The 18603-nt window shown below is 34.5% G+C and overlaps 1 long non-coding RNA gene across 1 annotated transcript in view; it reads left to right on the top strand.

The window, feature by feature from the left end:
- The first annotated feature begins 238 nt into the window (after positions 1-238).
- LOC107519591 overlaps positions 239-18603 on the top strand; it is a 169994-nt gene continuing 151629 nt past the window's right edge. Inside the window, exon 1 of the long non-coding RNA XR_001599127.2 lies at positions 239-1201. This is a non-coding gene — a long non-coding RNA (uncharacterized LOC107519591). The remainder of the gene's footprint in view (positions 1202-18603) is intronic.

Consider the following 18603-nt stretch of genomic DNA (forward strand, 5'->3'; position numbering starts at 1 on the left):
TACTGTTGGCTCTAATTTTGCCATGAAGGTAAAATGGCTTTTCTTTTTATTGAATTTACTGATATATGTGTACCAATTTCTATTTATTCTAAACTTTTATTTGTGATTGTGCAATAGTTTACCTTATGTTTGCACAGCAATTCAGAGTATTTTATTGATTATACCAGTACTTTGGTGATTTTCTATGAATAGATCAGCACTTAGTGATTCTCAACATAATACGAACATAGGTAAAACTCTAGAATTAAGATGGAATTTCTGTAGGTTTCAAAGTCCAGTCCAGAGACCTGTTGAATAGGTGAGGTTTGTTTATGTTGCTTTGTTGTTATGGTGACAAATCAGGGCGTAGTAGAATAGACTTCATTTTCAAATACACTTGAGAGGAGCCCTGTTTCTGTTTGGGCTTTCCTTCGATTCAGGGGCCAGCAACTATTAAGTTTGGTAGGACCCCTACTGAGCATAGGTGTTCATTGAAATACCTGCATTCTCTGAAAAGCAGGCAAAGCTATTTGTTTCTGGGAAAGTTTACCTAGTCAAAGGTTTTGGAAGGAAATATGAATGAGATCTTACTAGAGGGCAAAGAAATTTTAGTACATTCGAGCAGAATAGAACACATTTTTGTTTCAGAGCTTTCTTTTTAAATCTGGGGTAAAAAAAATTAAAGATTTTCTCTTCTCAGTAGACTACAGATTGAGATAGGTTTATGGAAATTGCAACTTAATCCCAGAGCATATTTAGGTCCCTTTAATGAGTGTGAAGTCAGTCCTTGTGTAAAAGGACAACTGATTAAGGAGGTTTATTATTATTTTTTAAATCAGTTATTAGAATAATTAGTTAGGGAAATTTACTTGCAGTGGACCTGTGGACCTTGGAGAGTGGGATGGTCTAATGTTGATCAGAGGATATTTTTAGTTCTAATATGATGTACTATAACAATTGCTATTCTGGCTGGTACCCTCCCCTGACCCCCAGGTTTTTCTAGACTTTGTGCCCCTGGATATGATATACTTGGAGACCTGGATTACAGCTGGGTCTCTAGCTATGGATACGGTGATGGCTGTGGATGTTTCCAGCGATTTGGATGTATCTCTGGATGTGTCTCTGCTCTGAAAGATATTGGTCATCTGGACTCTACCACTTTTTAACCAGGGACTTCTACACCTTGATCACCATCTCATCTGCCCACTCAGCTTACACCCAGGTGCCAGTTTCTCTATTATTTTTTGGGAGTAATTTCTTTGTTCTTTGTTTTATTTGGGAAGCCACATGCTTTAAAGTAGATTGACTGAAATAAATATTACTGACGTTCCTCAGATACTCTCCATTTAAAGGTTCATTTTCTTCTTAATGGAATGTTATGCTTGGGTGATAGAGTTCATAGATCACTTTAGTTTCAACAGGGCGGGTTGTGGGGGGGAGTTGTTTTTTCTATGCTAATTTTTTAAGTATTCTGGAGCAGCAATTGCTGAATCGTTTGTTTTTTTCCTGATTATTTGGATCTATCTTATTTTATTGTTGTTGTTATATGTTTTCTTTTTTAAATTCTGCATTCAGTTTGGGTCATAGGTTTATGTTTATGTGCCGTGTTTACATGCCAGTTTTTCTTACTTTCCTGAATTTTCCCTCTGTTGGACTGACTTACGATTTTGAATTTTCGGAGGTTCATATTTGGGTAGATTTTTCTTTTGTTCTATTCTGTAAAGCTCTTCATAGCTATGTCTGGATTTTGGGCTTTCTTTAAAAATTGTGACTCCTCATGGTCCTCTTTGCTCATTCTTGAAACATTGAAGTATTTTGACCTATATGTTACTAAAAATGTCCAAAGAAGAACATTACAATTTCCTGAAAATGTAACACCCTTCCTTAGGATCTAGAACATAAATATTACCTAAGAAAATCTCCCAAGGACAGAACATATTTTGTGTTTATATTATACTATTCCTAATATTTAGTTAATATCAATAGTAAAAGATTTAAGTCCTTAATTATTGGTCTTCTGCTTTTTAAACTTGTTTTAAGGGTTGAGTACCTAGAGAAATGAATGAATAACATACACTTACTCCAAAAATGTAGCATCAAATGGGCCGTGGGCAGCAGCAAGATAATTGATCATTTCTGACTACATTTTCTGAGTTAGTCCTGAGTGTTTGTAGATTACGTAATTGAAGTCAGGATTGCATCTATTATATAAGACCTTTTTATCATTACTGTTAATTTTTTGAAAAATGGGGGCACTATTATTTCTAAAGCTTATGATATTCATGTGATATTAATTAATATGCATGAGAAAAGCACAATACACGTGAAAAACAGTATAAATGGAGTTGGAGCTTCCATCCCAGATGAACTGCCTCGCATACCTCACTCCTCAAACCTTAGGAATGTTAAAACTGTGCAAAATAACACTTGGACTGGGCCTAAAACAATACTGTATTCCAAACAACTAACTGATTGTTATGAATTCTGAACCCCAAATTAAATACATTCTTTAGAATTAGCATCACTATGTTAGCTTATCTGTACCTATAGAAATTCCTTCCTTAGCTTATTGACACTCTTGGAAATTTTTTCATTTTATTTGTGTAATTATTCCCCTTTCCTTTCTCATAAATATCCCTTGACTTTATCTTCTAATCAGAATACTATTTTGGTTTTTGCTTAAAGCAGTGCTTCTCAAATAGCTATTCTTTTGGATCTCAAATAAATGCTTATTACCTCTCACTAGGTTTCATTATTTTAGGTTAACACATATAACGATCTTTATGTTATCATATTTAGTTTGTCAAAATGTTAATATGGGTTATTTCACACAAGAGGGTATCTGAGAGGATGGCATTCACCCTGGCTGAGAGATGCAGTATGTTCTAGATTGTGCTTTAGGAACAAGTTGTCCTATACTCATAAACATAAGCAGATATTGTGTTTTAAGAAGAAAAGTCATAGAAAAAGAAAGAAAATGTATATACAGAGTAAATTTAGCATTTTCTTCGGCTTCAGGAAATCTGAATGGCCTAATGTCCACTCCAACCTCATTCTTGGCATCTTTGAACTTTTCTTTATTCCTGATGCTGTGGTGGTTCCAGCGGTGTGACAATATCAATTATCCAGACAAGGAATGTCATTGAGATTTGTAGTTTTTGTCTGAATATTTACTTTCAGACATAAGCAAGCAGTTCAGAGGTAAATTAAACCTTTATGTTTCCGTATATTGAAATGCTGTCTACAGTTGAGGTATTCATGATCATAGGATAAGCATTCTGCAGTAATTAGCAATGATTGTGAAAGCTTTTGATTTTTGGATCAAAACTCTTCATAATTGATAAGTATTTATATAAAGAGAGAAACACATTGATAAGTAATCCAAATATTATGAAAGCACATACTATCTAGATTAATGTTTATTAACGTTTAATGTGGGCCTCTGCTATTGTGATTTATAATAAATACATACTTGGCACTGAGCTCTGACGCCCTTGGAATTTCCTAAGTGATGAAGGCAATACAATTATCTTTTATTAAGGAATTAATTCTTAGAGCCTATCTAAAGATGAGGAGCCAACCATTAGATTCCAGTCCCAATATCCTGACCTCCAGTAAGCAGAGAGACAAAGGGCCAGAGGCTGATTCAATCATCAGTTGCCAATGGCCAACAGATCAACGATCATGCACATGTAATAAAGCCTTTATAAAATCCCAAATGGACGGGTTTAGAGAGCTTCTGGGTTGGGGAACACATGGAGATATGGGGAGGGCATGGAGGTTTGGTGTCTTTTTGTCATCCCTTGCCCTATGCATCTCTCCCATCTAGCTGTTCCTGAGTTAACACCTTTCATAACAAACTAGAGATCTGATTAGTAAAATATTTTTCTGAGTTCTGTGAATCTCTCCAGGAAATTAAATGACCCAAAAAAGGGAGTTGTTGGAACCACCAATTTATAGCCAGTTGGTCAGAAGTATAGGCAACAACTTGGGCATGTAACTGGCATCTGCAGATGTGACTGGCATCTGAAGGATTGCAGTCTTGTAGAACTGACCCCTTACCCTGTGGGGTCTGCTTGTACCTCCAGGTAGAGAGTTCAGAATTGAGTTAACTTGTAAGATGGCCAGCCAGTGTCCCCAGAATTGCTGGGTAGAGTGGAACAAACTCCCTGCCCCCACCCTGCACACTTTGGAATTTGGTACAGAACCCAAAGTAGGGCCCAAATTACATGAGATTTTTGTTAAAATCAGACTGTGATTTAATGGTCTGGATTGGGACCTGACGTTCTTCTCTTCAAGTAAGCCCCTGGAGATGCTGATGCTGCTGGTCTAACAATCTATTGCCAAGAATCTAGATAACCTTAGGATGAATGCAATGTGCCTTTGAGCCAACGAATATATTTTTAAAAATTAACTATTTGTATAAGGAAGAAAAAAAAAGGTTTGGTTTATGTATTCTAATCTTTAGAATCATTTATGGTCAAGCTTGTATAATATTAAACTAGACACATTTTAATTTTAATTATTAATTTCAAGTGGATACAAATATTGCAATAAATATTCTATCTGGGATTTCATTATATCTTTTGACAATGAAGTAAAAACAGGATGTTAAAATATTAAAATTAGTAATGTTACCAAACAGAATCAGGGTCTGGCCATTTAGTAACTGTCAGCCAAAAGAACACTCCAAGCCGATTTTGGTTGTAGAAAGGTTTTTGCAAGCTAGCAAGCAAGGACTGTACTGGGGATCATTCCCAAAGCAGTGCCTCCTCCAGAACAAAATACTGCATTCTATTATAGGGCCAGTTGCTTACATTATAGCATACTGGGGTAGGTTGGGAGTGTGCTTGTATAGTAAGCATTCATAGTTTATACATACGTTGCATATACAGAAAATGGTGAGTAAGCCCTGTCTTGGGTGGAGATTTTAGTATTATAAAGAGATTTTCTTAAGGGTTGACTCTAAGGTACAGATTTTCTTTAAGAAAACATTTAAATTAATTTTAGCTTAACTTAGAATTTTTTTACTGAAATCGATTCTTCTGTTTCCCATTAGGTGAATGATATAATTAAATGTGTTACATTATCTTTCACATTAGACATTTTTGATACACAGATACAATAGAAAAAAATTTTTCAAGGTTGATAATTTGTTACATTAATGATGAAACTCACCATAATTCTACTTTACATTTTTTGCTGAGAGATCTCTGGAACTCACACCGTGAACAATATTGTGAATCTGGTAGAAAAATATATTTGTAAAAAGAAAAATCAGAAAAGAAAAGTGATTACGATTGACAGTGAAAATGGGGAAAACAAGAGGAAGGCTATGAGTGATTGATTTAGTAATTATAAACATTACAATTTTTTTCTCACCCTTCAGTCTTATATTCAGGGCATAATTACAGCACACAGTAAAAAACCAAAATTATTCTCTCTAATTAGGAAGATAGGAGCTAATTAAATCATTATTCTTTAGCCAGGGACAAACTCCATGACATAAAGAGAATTTTGGAACTTCTTTGTCATGTGCTTATATAAGACGTTCCAGACAATATGGAATAGCATTTATCACGTTATGTGGTCCTTGAAAGAACATGAATATTACACTTGGCAGATAATACCAATACAGAGGACATGTGATTGCTTGTAAGTAGTTGATCCATTCTCTGCAGTCTGCTACCAAAGTAACCAAACTCAAGCATGTATTTCTCCCATCGTATTGGCTCTGCATTGTTTTATTCTAGAGGAGATGCTGAGCTTGGTGTGTATGCCATAAAATCTGAGGCCTACAAAGTTCATAAATAGTTCATTTTGCATAAATAGTTCACATACAAACTACCATGTGCGAATGTATTAACTCTGTCTTTTGTTCTCCGTATTCTGATACTTAGCTAATTGGGGCCTTGGTAACCTTAGAGTAACTGCCCCTACTAGGGTTGGCCTAGTTTTTGAGATTGCAAACAAATCATCATGAGTGTACCTTTTGAATGCAAACTAACCAAGTCAGAGCCCACACCCTCAATCCCCTCCTTCATTAGGCTCTCACACTGGGGGCGGAGGGGTGTGTGTGGGCGGCGGGCCACCTGCTCACATCACCCAAGGACCAAGTAAGTACCAGACAACTAAGGAAAGTTCCTATGCCCCCACTCCCTCAGTCCACTGAAATTAGTTGTCTCACCACTCCTACACCTGCTTACCCTGCCTCACCATTCCTTTCCCATGGGAACCACAATAAAGGCTCTTGCTCACATTTTCCCTTGCCTTCTGTCTCCTGACGCACCCCCATGCTTCTCTATGTGGCCCTCTGAGTATGGCATGCCCCCTCTTCTTGGGATCCGTGGGTGAAATAAACCCTCTTTTCAATGGCAGTCATCTAACCTGTTGGCCTCACTCTACCTAAATAACAATAAAACCTATATTGTAAAACGTCGAAGATATTAGAGATTAATTTTCTATAAAAGGAAGGATGAAATTCTTAAGTCCATCTTGGAAAATATTCAGAAAGCATCAACCTAAGTTTCAGTGTGTGAGATGTTTCAGTAAAAATACATTATCAATGTCAAGGACCACTTTTTCAAGTCAAGAGTTGAAGGAAGAGGAGATGTCTTTTTTGTAGATTCTTTTAGAGAGGAAGAGGAATACTGTCTCCGTGACAATGCAGTTTTCAGTACAGCACCTGGTCGAAGGTGACAGAACAATACTTTGCTTTCCACCCACGTGGACTGGCAGCGAACATTTCCTCAGTTTCGCAAATGTTCAATTTGGTGACCCCAGGAATAATCTCACAGATGAGAGTACTGAGAAATTACTCTTCTGAATGAAAATATCAAACACTAAACATCTGTCTGCATATTTTTTAATAAGATTTTTAAAATTTTAGATTTATATCTATCAGAACTTTACTCTGTGATAGTAATATTTCATGTTGACCTCCGCCTCAGTCAAATCTTGATTTCAACTATGACTGGTTTGGCTTTGGTCAAAATATGTCTTTCATGCACTTTCAATACTAAGCTTACATTACAAGTATATCTTAATGATTGTTGTTAAGTATATTTGTTTACAGTCAGTTTTTCTATATACCCACTAGGTGAATTTAAATCTAATGTAAACATGTTAAGGATGAATAATTGAGCTAAGAAGGGATAAACAAGTATCATCAAGAAGATTTGTACCCAAATAAAAACTTTAAATAAGATAGTTAGTGAAGGTGTCCCTGAGAAAATGGCAGTCAAGAAAATATTAAAGAAGAATAAGGTGTGACTCGTGTTTATATGGGGAAAACATTTTTTTCCCTGTAAAATTGAATTCATAATTTTTAATTGCCATACTAGATTATATATGTGAAAACACTTTGTAAACTGTAAAACGCTATAAAATGTAAAATGCTGTTATTATTTGTCTGTCTATAAAGACATCCATTATGAGCCTGTCTTTGCCCGAGGCGCTGAGTGTTAAGATAAGGTGTGTTTAGGATTAGCGTTCTATGTTCTAACATGTCATTTGCAGCTGATGCAGTACATGGCAATTGAGTTTCTATTACAGCAAATCCCCTTTCATTTCAGGAACTGTAATGCTCTACTTGGCTGCCATTACATTTTATGTGTTGTCAGTTTCAGTCCCAGAGCAAGCTATCACAGTGATGTCAGATGCACATTAAAAGGAAGTAGTACTGGCTTCGAATAAAAGACACTGGGATGTTCATGAGTTGGATGCTTGAGTTGAAACATGTTTCCCTCTCTTGTGGCTTACCAGTACCCATTTGGAGGTATTCAAATGGCTTTAGCCTTCAATTTCTCTGTTGGAAATCAGAACCCATGCTGCTTCACAGAGTTGGGGCAAAAGCAGGAAACTGGCTTCTCTTTCATGTTTGAAATTACATAGGATTGTCTTTAAATTCTTTCTCTGTATCCGACCTACTTATATCTAGAGCAGATATCTGCCTTCAGACTTGAAAATGCCATGGCTTCCCACTTTTCTATGAGGCTTGTTTCTCTTTTGACTTAAGTACAGCAAGGACTACTTAGACGTACTGCTCTCGATTAGCCCTGTGGGGAAGTATGATCTTGTTCTGTCTAACCTTTTCTGGTTGTTATGCAAAGGAAGCTCTTTCTTAATTTTCTGTATTCTAACTGAAAGTAGAAGTATCTTCTTATAGTTTTTTATTCGCACTCTAGCTGTAAGTTAGCTTAGGAGTTGTGGAATTTTCTGAACTTTTTGATTTAATGATTGTGACTGTTTTGACTTCGCTATAGTTCCTGGTACAATTGAATTTTCTGCTGGGGAAAACTCAAAACTTGGGAGCAACACTGAATGTAAGAGAGCATCTGGTCCAATTAGTCGTTCCTGTCTGTGACTCTTTCAATGATGTGCAGGTCATGGGCATGATTCTTATTTGGGGGAGATGAGTGTGATATGTTCAAGACCTTGTCTTGGCTTTCAGTGCAGTTGAATCACCTTTAATCTGCATGTTAGCATTTCTAAAGGAAAAAAACAAAACAAAACTCCAAAACCATGGGTTAATTATTTCAAATCCACTGTTGATTTTAGAAATAGTTACTCAAATACATAGTCTACTGATGGCTTATGTTTGTCACATCTCTAAAAAGGGAAAACTATGTAAATGCTAATAGAACTAGATACAGCTATCCAAAACATACTATGAGATAGAAAACATACCTTCCTAAAAAGTGTTTTTAATTCCCAGATTTCAAGAAACATCAGTAGGTAGCATACAACCACTCTGTAAGTAAAGTCTTAGAAAATAAATTAATTTTATTCTCACTTTCCACAATGCCTTTATAATCCTGAGGATAGGTATCTTTAAGTATTCCACTATTATCTTTCAAATATAAAATAATACACAAAGTACTTAATTAAAAACTACCTATCATATTAACAGAAATTTATTTAAATGTTTTATCCTCAGGATTTTCTAAATTCATCCTATTTGTATTCTATGACTGTTAAACTAAACTAATATTCAAATCCAACTGTTAACATTTCTCTAAAATATTAGCATACATTTTTGCCTCAAGTAAAAGGTAGCAAAGCTAATAACTGTTTCCTTCTAAAAGTTTCTCAGTCCCAAGGTCCCTATTAACATGCCCTGTCCTCAATTCTATGTATAATCAAATAAGACTTTTTTAGTTGGTTTCTATCTCATATTTGTTTTACTTCTGAAGTGCCATTAGCTATAAGGCCACGTTTGTCTTCTCTCTCTTTCTCTCTGAATGTGGAATTTAATATATGCAATAATAACAATAGCTAACATTTAATGTAAGCTGTTCTCAATGCTGCATATATATATTAATTTATTTAATCCTTAACACTTACTGTTTTTATCTTCAGTAACAAACAAAGCTTCTGAGAGACAGGAGAGGTTGCACTTGTCCAAATTTATGCAAATGGTCAATGACGAAGCTTGGGTTTTGACCTTGGAAGACTGGCCCTCAAGCCACTGATAATAAGACACTGATATAACTTATTATCCAAACTGCAGTACCTTTGAGAGTAAAGAGTGGCAATATTAATATTTACACCGACTAATCAAGTGCATGGTCCCTCTTAACTTTTACACTGTGATTACACTTCCAGTAAAACAACTTATTTAAAATGAATTATATTTTTGCTGTATGTTATTTCTTCATTTGGGTAAGCCAGATGATGAGTGATGTTTGGCCATGGAAAAAGAGAAACAAAATGAAGGGCAAGAATTTGGAGAATATGATAAAAGCATGGAACATTTTTTACTAGATTTACCATAGGAATGAATTTTGAGTAATAGAAATACTAGAAATACATGAAACAATTACACGAAGGATGGATAAATTATCAAAATATTATTAACAGCCACCAAGTTAGGCAGATATTACAAAGAGAAAAAATAAATTATTTACTTTAGAGCACAGTTTTTGATACATGTGTTGATAACTTCCTTCACTAACTCTTGGGTTTGATGGCATATGTAACACAATCATCATTGTCTGTTGTTTTGAAAGCAGCTAGACACATAGCCTCTGTGGACTATGCATTAATGGGACTATAACTTCCTGGCTAATTTGATGTGGTATATTGTAATGAGGAAGAAGATGAGCTTATGGTCTTAGGTAAAACAACAGGATGATGAAAAAGGCAAGAGGGTTTGTTGTAGTAGCTCACGTGGACACATGTTCATGTGGAATCTTCACATTAAGAGATGGTGTCACCCTGTTTGCTATGTATAATAAAACTGGAGAAGAATTTTTATAAAAATATAACTTCTTATTTCACACTAAAGATTTATTTGGGGAAAGCACAAGTTAGCAGGTGGTGTCCTGAAAATCCCCTTAACTGATGTGACAAACCTCTTTAAGAGGACACTACAAAATAATGAGAGACTGTGGAGGAACAGGCAGAGTCTGTATGAGACGTGTCCCACCCACTGCTGGCAGTTGATACACAGTTCTAGAGCTCCGAATGACATCAGTCTTTCTTTACAACAAAGTGAAGCCTCACCTGCTGACACAATGCATTTCAATTATGGCAGCAACTCTTGAGGGAGCCTGTGGATGTGGCCTCGGCTGTAGCTGTCATGTGGCTGCAGAAGCTCCTTGGTACAAGGCTATGGTTAAGGCTCTGGCTATGGTGGTGACTCTGAGTCAAGCTGTGGTGTGGATACAGCCCTTGCCATGGTTATTTTCTTTGCTGACCATCTGATTTCCAAAAATGTTGGTCATCTTGCTGCTGGTTTTTTGACTTTCAGTGTTTTTATACCTCTTACTAGTATTCTGTAATGGATTTCAAGAAGACTGTGTTGATTTTCCTTACAGTTGTCTTTATCACTGTGGACAGTGGAAGACAACATGACATTGAAGTTTATTCTTCAGTCTCTGGGGCAGAGTTTTCAACATTTTTATACAATCAACAGTTAATCATTTGCTCTTATATATACTATGATATTCCAACCTCTTTACTTAGTTTACATATTATAGCACAATTCCTAAATAAATACATTTAAGTTCACCTCACAGGATATTCTTCTATTTGTGTTTGTCAGAGTTTATGGTTCTCTTTACTATTTATAAACCAGGCCACATTTAAGAATTGTAATGGTCCAAAAGAATTGGTTTATCTAGAGAGATGGACACAAAAGAAAACAAGAATTAGATTGATTAAAGAACTTGGCTTGTTTGGGGTCTCTGCTTCCAATCTTTTTTGTCTTATATGCCCAATTTCTAAGTTTCAAGTGCTGTAGAGCAATATTATTTGAGAATTCTCCTTCTGAGTCTTAGTTTGTTATAATGTACAACAATTGTTTACTTTCTACAACGATGTTTATAAAAACTATAGGCTTTTTCTTAACTCTTGTAATACATAAAAATATTACTGTGTTTATTAATTTGCAGCATTTGAACAACCTTGAAAACCGCTTAATGATCAGTCTGGGTTTTAGGTTTTAGGTTTGTATTTTAGTGAGTCCATTATAAAATAAACTGCAGAGGCCTTCCTTATATTTTTTAAAGTCTATCTTTACTTCTTTTTTGGCTCGTACACAACTTTCACATTTGAAATATAGTTTATAACTTCAGTGAGTCTAGGTAGGGAACCCTAAGCCCAGATATTGGAAAAAATAAAATGAGAGAGTCCTCATATAAATGAAGAAAATGATGTATTGAAAGTGAAATGTAAGAGGAAATTTGCTTAACATTTTCAAAAATATCATGTTCCAATAAACAATGAATTTCACAGTAAAAGTTCCCTTGGGCACCAAAAATTTGTATGCAAGATGCCAACACTAAGGCTGTTTTTTTTTTTTTTCTTAATGAACATTTGTTTCACTGTCTTATTATTTCTTTAGATTTTGGAGTAATTATTATATATGTAAATATAAAAAATAAAATAAATAATTTATAGTTATCAAAAGGCTGAAAGCCCATCTTCTAACTAGAAATTCTGTAAGGTTAGAGATTGGGTCTTATTTCTTATTCATTTCTGTATCCCCAACCCCATAAGAGTGTCCAACATATATAGACGCAAAGTATTTTTGTGAAATAAGTTAATTGATGTTTTTAAAAATTATAATGATGGGAGTTGTATTGCCTTCAATTTTTTAATACAAAACACTTTTGCAAAAAGTCCCCATAATAATCTAAGTGGGTAAGATTGGTCTTAACATATTTTAAAAGTGAAGAAATTCCATCTCAATGAGTTTAAATCACTTATTTAATATCGAACAAATATGGTTGGAGTTTCAATGTGGCTTTCTGATTTCCAAATCCATGCTTATTTTACTATATGATTAATTACTCTGGAAAACAAGGAGATCATTTGAATGTTTTTAAAATATTAGAATAATAATTTTTTGATGCTGATTCCAAACCCCACATTTTAATCTTAAAAATTGTGTATTTTTGTTCTCTGCACAAAATAGAATATTCTTTGAATAAATATAAAAGAGAATAATTAAATAAATTAGAGAAAAACAAAGCTAAAGATTCCATACTACTTGATTTCAAACTATATTACAAAGAGATAGTAATTAAAACAGTATGGTATTGGCATGAAAACAGACACATAGATCAAGAGAACAGAATAAAGCCTAGAAATAAACCCACACATATGTGGTTAATTAATTTATGATAAAGGAGCCAAAAATATACAATGGGGGAAGGACAGTCTTTTCGATAAATGGTTTTTAGAAAATTGGACCGCCATGTGCAAAAGAATAAAACTGGGTACTAACTTATACCATATACAAAAATTATCTCAAACTAGATTAAAGACTTGAACATAAGACCTGAAACCATTAAACTCCTGGAAAAAAATGTAGCCCATAAGCTCCTTGACATAAGTCTTGGCAATGATTTTTTGAATCTGACACCAAAAGCAAAAGCAATATAAGTGAAAATAACCAAGTGGGATTGCATCAAACAAAAGCTTCTGCACAGCAAACCATCAACAAAATGAAAATTCCACATACTGAATGAGAGAAAATATTTTCAAATCATATATCTGATAAGGGATTAATATCTAAAACATATAAAGAACTCAAATAACATAACAAATAAACAAGCAAGCTGATTTAAAAATGGGCAGATGATCTGAATAGACATTTTTTCCAAATAAGATATACAGGTGGCCAATGGGTACATGAAAAACTGCTCTATATCATTAGTCATCAGGAAATGTAAATTAAAACTGCAATAAGATATCACTTCACACTTGTTAGAATGGTTATTGAAAATAAGACTAGAAATAATAAGAATAGAAGAAAAAGGATCCGTTGTGCACTTTTGGTGGGAATGTAAACTAGTACAGCTACTATGGAAAACAGAATTGAGGTTTCTCAAAAAATTAGAAATAGGACTACCATATGATCAATCAATTTCACTTCTGGGTATTTCTCAAGAAAATGAAAACACTAATTCAAAAAGATACATTCACCCTTATGTTCAGTGCAGAATTATTTACAATAGCCAAGGTGTGGACAATCTAAGCGTTCATCATAGAATGAATAAGAAAATGTATATAGATACATATAAACACAATGAGTATTATTCAGCCATAAAAAAGAATGAAATTTTGTCATTTGTGATAATATGGTTCAATCTCAAGGGCATTATGCTAAGTGAAATAAGTTATATAGAGAAAGATAAATACAGTATGATCTCTCTTATATGTAGAATCTAAACAATAAAAATAAATAAGTGAATAAATAAAAAATGAAGCTCATAAAAACAGAACAGATTTGTGGTTGCCTAAGGGGGAAGTGGGAGGCTGGAGAAATGGGTGAACTTTTTTAAATAGTTTAAATAAATTGTATAAAATTATAAAATACTCTAAGACATATTGTATAATTCTTATAAAACATGCCGATAAGCTAAATACATTGTGAATGTCGATATATCTTTCCCATAGTTATAAAAAAACATTCCATTCAATAAATGGTGCTGGAGCAACTGGGTATTCGTATGCAGAAGAATGAAGTTGGATGCTTCTTATCACCATACACAAATATTAACTCTAAATAGATCGTAAACCTACATATAATAGCCAAAACTATAAAACTCTTAGAAGAAAAGGTAGCAGTAAACCTTCATAACATTTAGGCAAAATCTTCTTAGTTATGATAATAAAAGCACAAGTGATAAAAGAAAACACAGATAAATTGGACCTTATAAATCAAAAACCTTTGGACTTCATTATACATGATCAAGACAATCCATAGAACTGAAGAAAATATTTGCAAATCATATATCTTATTAAGGACTTTATTTAAAAAATATATAAAACTCTTACAACTCAATAATAAAAGACAAATAATCCAATTAAGAAGTGAGCATAGAATTTAAATAGACATTTCTCCAAGGAGAATATATAAATGGACAATAAGCACATGAAAAGATGCTGAGTATTATCAACTATCAGAGAAATGCAAATCAAAATCCCCAGTGAGGTATTATTATTTCACACCCACTATCATGGCTGTAATTGAAAAGTCAGATAATAAATGTTGATGAGGAGGTAGAAAAATTGGAACCCTCTTACAGAGCTGGTGGGAATACAAAATGGTACAGGTGCTTGGGAAAACATCCTGGAAGTTTCTCAGTAGTTTTAAATATAAGGTACCATACGACCCAGCAATTCAATTCTTAAATATAGATCAAAGAGAAATAAAACATATGTCTACACAAAAACTTGTACTTGAATCTACATAGTAGTATTCACATTAGCTGCATAGTGGAAACAAAACAAATGTCTGTCAGCTGATGAATGGATAGGTAAATGTGGTATATCCATATAACGAAATTATTTGGCAATAAAAAGAGTGAAGTACTGATACAAGAAAATACAGTTGTGCCTCTACAGGCCACATGAAGCATTGTGCATACACCTGAGCGTTGAAACCCATGAAAAGACTTAGGATAAGCTACACTTTAAGGTAGGTAGGCAGCAGGAGGACTCAATGATGGTTCTTTCTGCATTATCTATGAAGTAGCCCATTTTTTTTTTTCACTTAATTTAAGGTTATTGCAGGCTTACTGCTAATATGACAATCTCCATTTTACAAAATCTAATTCTTCCTACGTCCAAGACTGAGTTCCTCCCCAACTTCAGTCTTTTGTGTACCCCTCTTTTCCTTGGTCTGTATTCAGGTGTTTCCCTAGACTCTGATAATTTCCTGTAGTAGCTCATGCTTCTCATCCATAGGATATACAGGAAAATCAAGAAAGACTGTTAAATGACATGATGATTCCTAGGATCACAAGGAGCAGACTTTATTTCATTAGTTATTATCTGAGTTCCAAAAGAATTCACTGGAAAGAATGGTTGACTCAACAGCAAGGCCATTGTTAAAGCCTAGTGAGTTTATGGGATATTTTTCCCTCTATTTTTTCATTTTATGTATGCCTATGTTTCAGTATGTCTATCTCCACAGATTCCCCCTTATCTAGTGTGGTCTGATTACTCTGAAAAAATATATGAGATTTAATTCTTTTAGATTTTCTCCTCAGCTTTAAGCTGGAGTTCTTGAATTGCCAATAAAATCAAAGAGTGCTTAATCAGAGGTAACGGTCAGGTACCCAACTGTTGCATTAATCAATGGCCTGAGGGATTGAGTGGTAGAGTGTTATGACTACTCCATCTCATGGTCATATTGATTTTGGGGGGGACCATGACAAATATATGAAAATTAGAAATTTTAGCAAATGCAGACACTTGTTTGTAAGAACTAAACACTCAAATATTTGAAGTAGCTAGAATACTGTCTTTTTTTTTTTTTCAGGTTTCAGATAAGACATTTAATCATGTGAAGGCAAGGTCTGCGTATTTTCCTAGTTAAATTGATGAAACACACAGATCTTTCTGAGTTGTATTATATGAGGTGTCAATGAGAGTTATATTTTTGTATTCATTGAATTTAGATTATATCTAATCAAGCACCCATTTTGTGATATTTATTACCTGAAGTAATATTTTGAACCTTAAAATGTAGGCAGGGAGATAAAATCTTTCTAGTGCCATAGCAGAGAAAAAAATTTACTGATATTAAAATCAATTCACTTGCCAAACTGTATCAATTCATTTATGATAGAGGTATTTCAGGTCTGGAGGAAATGAAAGGAGGAGGAAAGAGACCTAAAGTTTTGTTACCTGCTTATTTCTCATTGATTGAGTTCGACAGGGCAAAACTCAACAGAAGTGGAAATGATTGATTTATGGTATTATCCTTAGGCTGGTTTCCTTTTATGATATTTTCTTTAACGAGGAAAGCATTTAATTTGTGAGCAATGTATTTTTCTAAGGCCTTAAAAAATTTTGAGTCTATTGTTTGGTTTCTCCAATTATTCATTGTTAAGGAGATCTGACCATCCATAAACTATTGTTTTTATTTTGGACAATGTTTGATCATATACTATTTCCCTTAAAATAAATTTTAAAATATTCAACAATAATCTCAACCTATCCATCTATCCTACTTCTTTCTCCTACTTAGCAATTCTCTCATTTTTGCCTTTAAAATTTTTTTTTCCATAACTCTTCTTGGTGGATAAATATTTACTCAACAGAGCATCTTTCGAATTGATTTGCTCTGCTTTCTGCATGCAATTTTTAAATAAAAAGGTAATGACCTGGTTCTATTAAGATGAAAGTTTAGAAAAAGTCAAATTATATCCTACAAAATACATTAAGTTCTAGCAATTTCTTTGTGTGTTTTCAAATTCTGGAGACTTGAAAAAAGAAAGCTGGGTTTGGGTATATTATTTTAATTACTTGTTAAAATATTAAAAATTATAATCTGGCATTTGTCACTTTTTGTGCAGAATACCTATCATTTGAACAATTTCTCTTTTGATCTGAGAACCCCTGGCTACCATAAATAATCTAAATAGAAACTATTAGTCTCTTGATTTGAATGTTATTGCTGAAACTGGAAATGACCATACTAGCTCTGGGCCCATAACCGTATTAGTTAGCTTGGGCTGCCATAACAACATACCATAGACAAGGTGGCTTAAATAATATGTTTATTTCTCACAGCTTTGGATGCTAGGAAACCAAGATCAAGGTTCCCATGTGAGGGATCTCTTCCTGGCTTGCAGATGGCCTCCTTCTTGCTGTTTCATTTCCATGGTGAAAAGAGAGAGAGGAAGTGAGCCCTCAGTCTCTCTTCTTACAAGGACCCTAACCCCGTTGTGAGGGAACCACCCTCATGACCTCACCTAAACTTAATTAGCCAAAAGCCCCTCTTCCAAATACCATCACATTGGGGGTTAAAGCTTCAATATGTGAATTTCGGGGACATACAAGTCCATAGCAATAACCTCGTGTTAAGTGAAAAATTGGTCTAGTTTACCAAGTATCATAGATAGTACAGAGAGAATCTTCTTGCTGCCTGTTTAAAGTCTAGTTTATCATGGGTCTTTTCATGAATTTCAGCTCTCAGGTACATACCATTCCTTAGTATTGTAGGGGCATAGTTTATCCTCTTTGAGATAATTTTCTTTTTTTTCCTCAATATCATATGCAATATATTGCTCTAGTTTTCTCTTGAAAAAGCCAGCAAAATTATGCAAGTGGCACAAAAAACATACTGGCTATAAAATATTGTGTATGGTTTGCCATTCAATCTTCATTTTGCAAGTTTAGTGGTTACAAACACTGTCTTATTACTTGTGAAAAAAACACTTCTCATTTTTCTAACAGCAGCGTTAGCACAGCTCAGGCCACAGGGCACGCCCATCCTTGGGTTTCTGCTCTGCACAATTTAGGAGCAGAGCCCAACACTTGCTTCCCCGGATTGGCCCGTAACTCTAAAGATGTAATGACCAGTTACCATTGAAATTTATATTCTCCCAGACATTTAGCCAACTACAGTTTGTTGGCGATCCAGAGCTTCTGAGAAAGAAATTGTCTGATATAAAACTAGTAGGGTCACTCCTAAGAGGCACACTTAGGCTGGCCCGTGTTTATACTTGCCATGGTTACCCCACTTGCTATTATACTGAGATGACAAAATAAATGACATAACGACTGCCAACTGTGTTGATAACAAGGGATTGTAGTGGTTACAACAGGAGCCAAAGTTAATAACTATATCATTCTTTTTATGAGCGTCTCCTGGGTGTGGAATACCCAGCGGAGATAAATATCAGAGCTTTCATTACTCGTTTTAATCACTGTTATTGCCTGGTGATATAAAGTGGGCCATGTTCTTACTATGCTTTGTGGGAATCTTTCCTTGATCCCAAAGAGATTACACATAGAGAGTAGAAATCATCCGAACTGTAAAGAAAAATAAAATAACAAATGCTAAGAGGATGTCATCAGGGACAAGTTGCAAAGGTCTGAAAATTGAACACCATCATCTGTTCCTCGTTTTCTTCATTACCAGACCCAATCTCTTGGCAAATTCTGTTTGTATTTCTTATAACTTCCCCTTCTTTAGGGCACCACTTCAAATGCTCCAGGCCAAAAATTCCTTGCCTTTTATCTATCTAGTGCAATAACCTCACAAAGTTTCTCCGTAATTTCAGTTTTTCTTTTGTCCAATTCATACTAAACATGCTGCAAGAACTTTTTGTAAACAACCAAATTCCATTCCCTTCCCTTCCATCCATTACATCCCAT

Source organism: Rousettus aegyptiacus, unplaced genomic scaffold, assembly GCF_014176215.1.
Source record: "Rousettus aegyptiacus isolate mRouAeg1 unplaced genomic scaffold, mRouAeg1.p scaffold_m13_p_4, whole genome shotgun sequence".
Taxonomy (NCBI): Eukaryota; Metazoa; Chordata; class Mammalia; order Chiroptera; family Pteropodidae; genus Rousettus; species Rousettus aegyptiacus.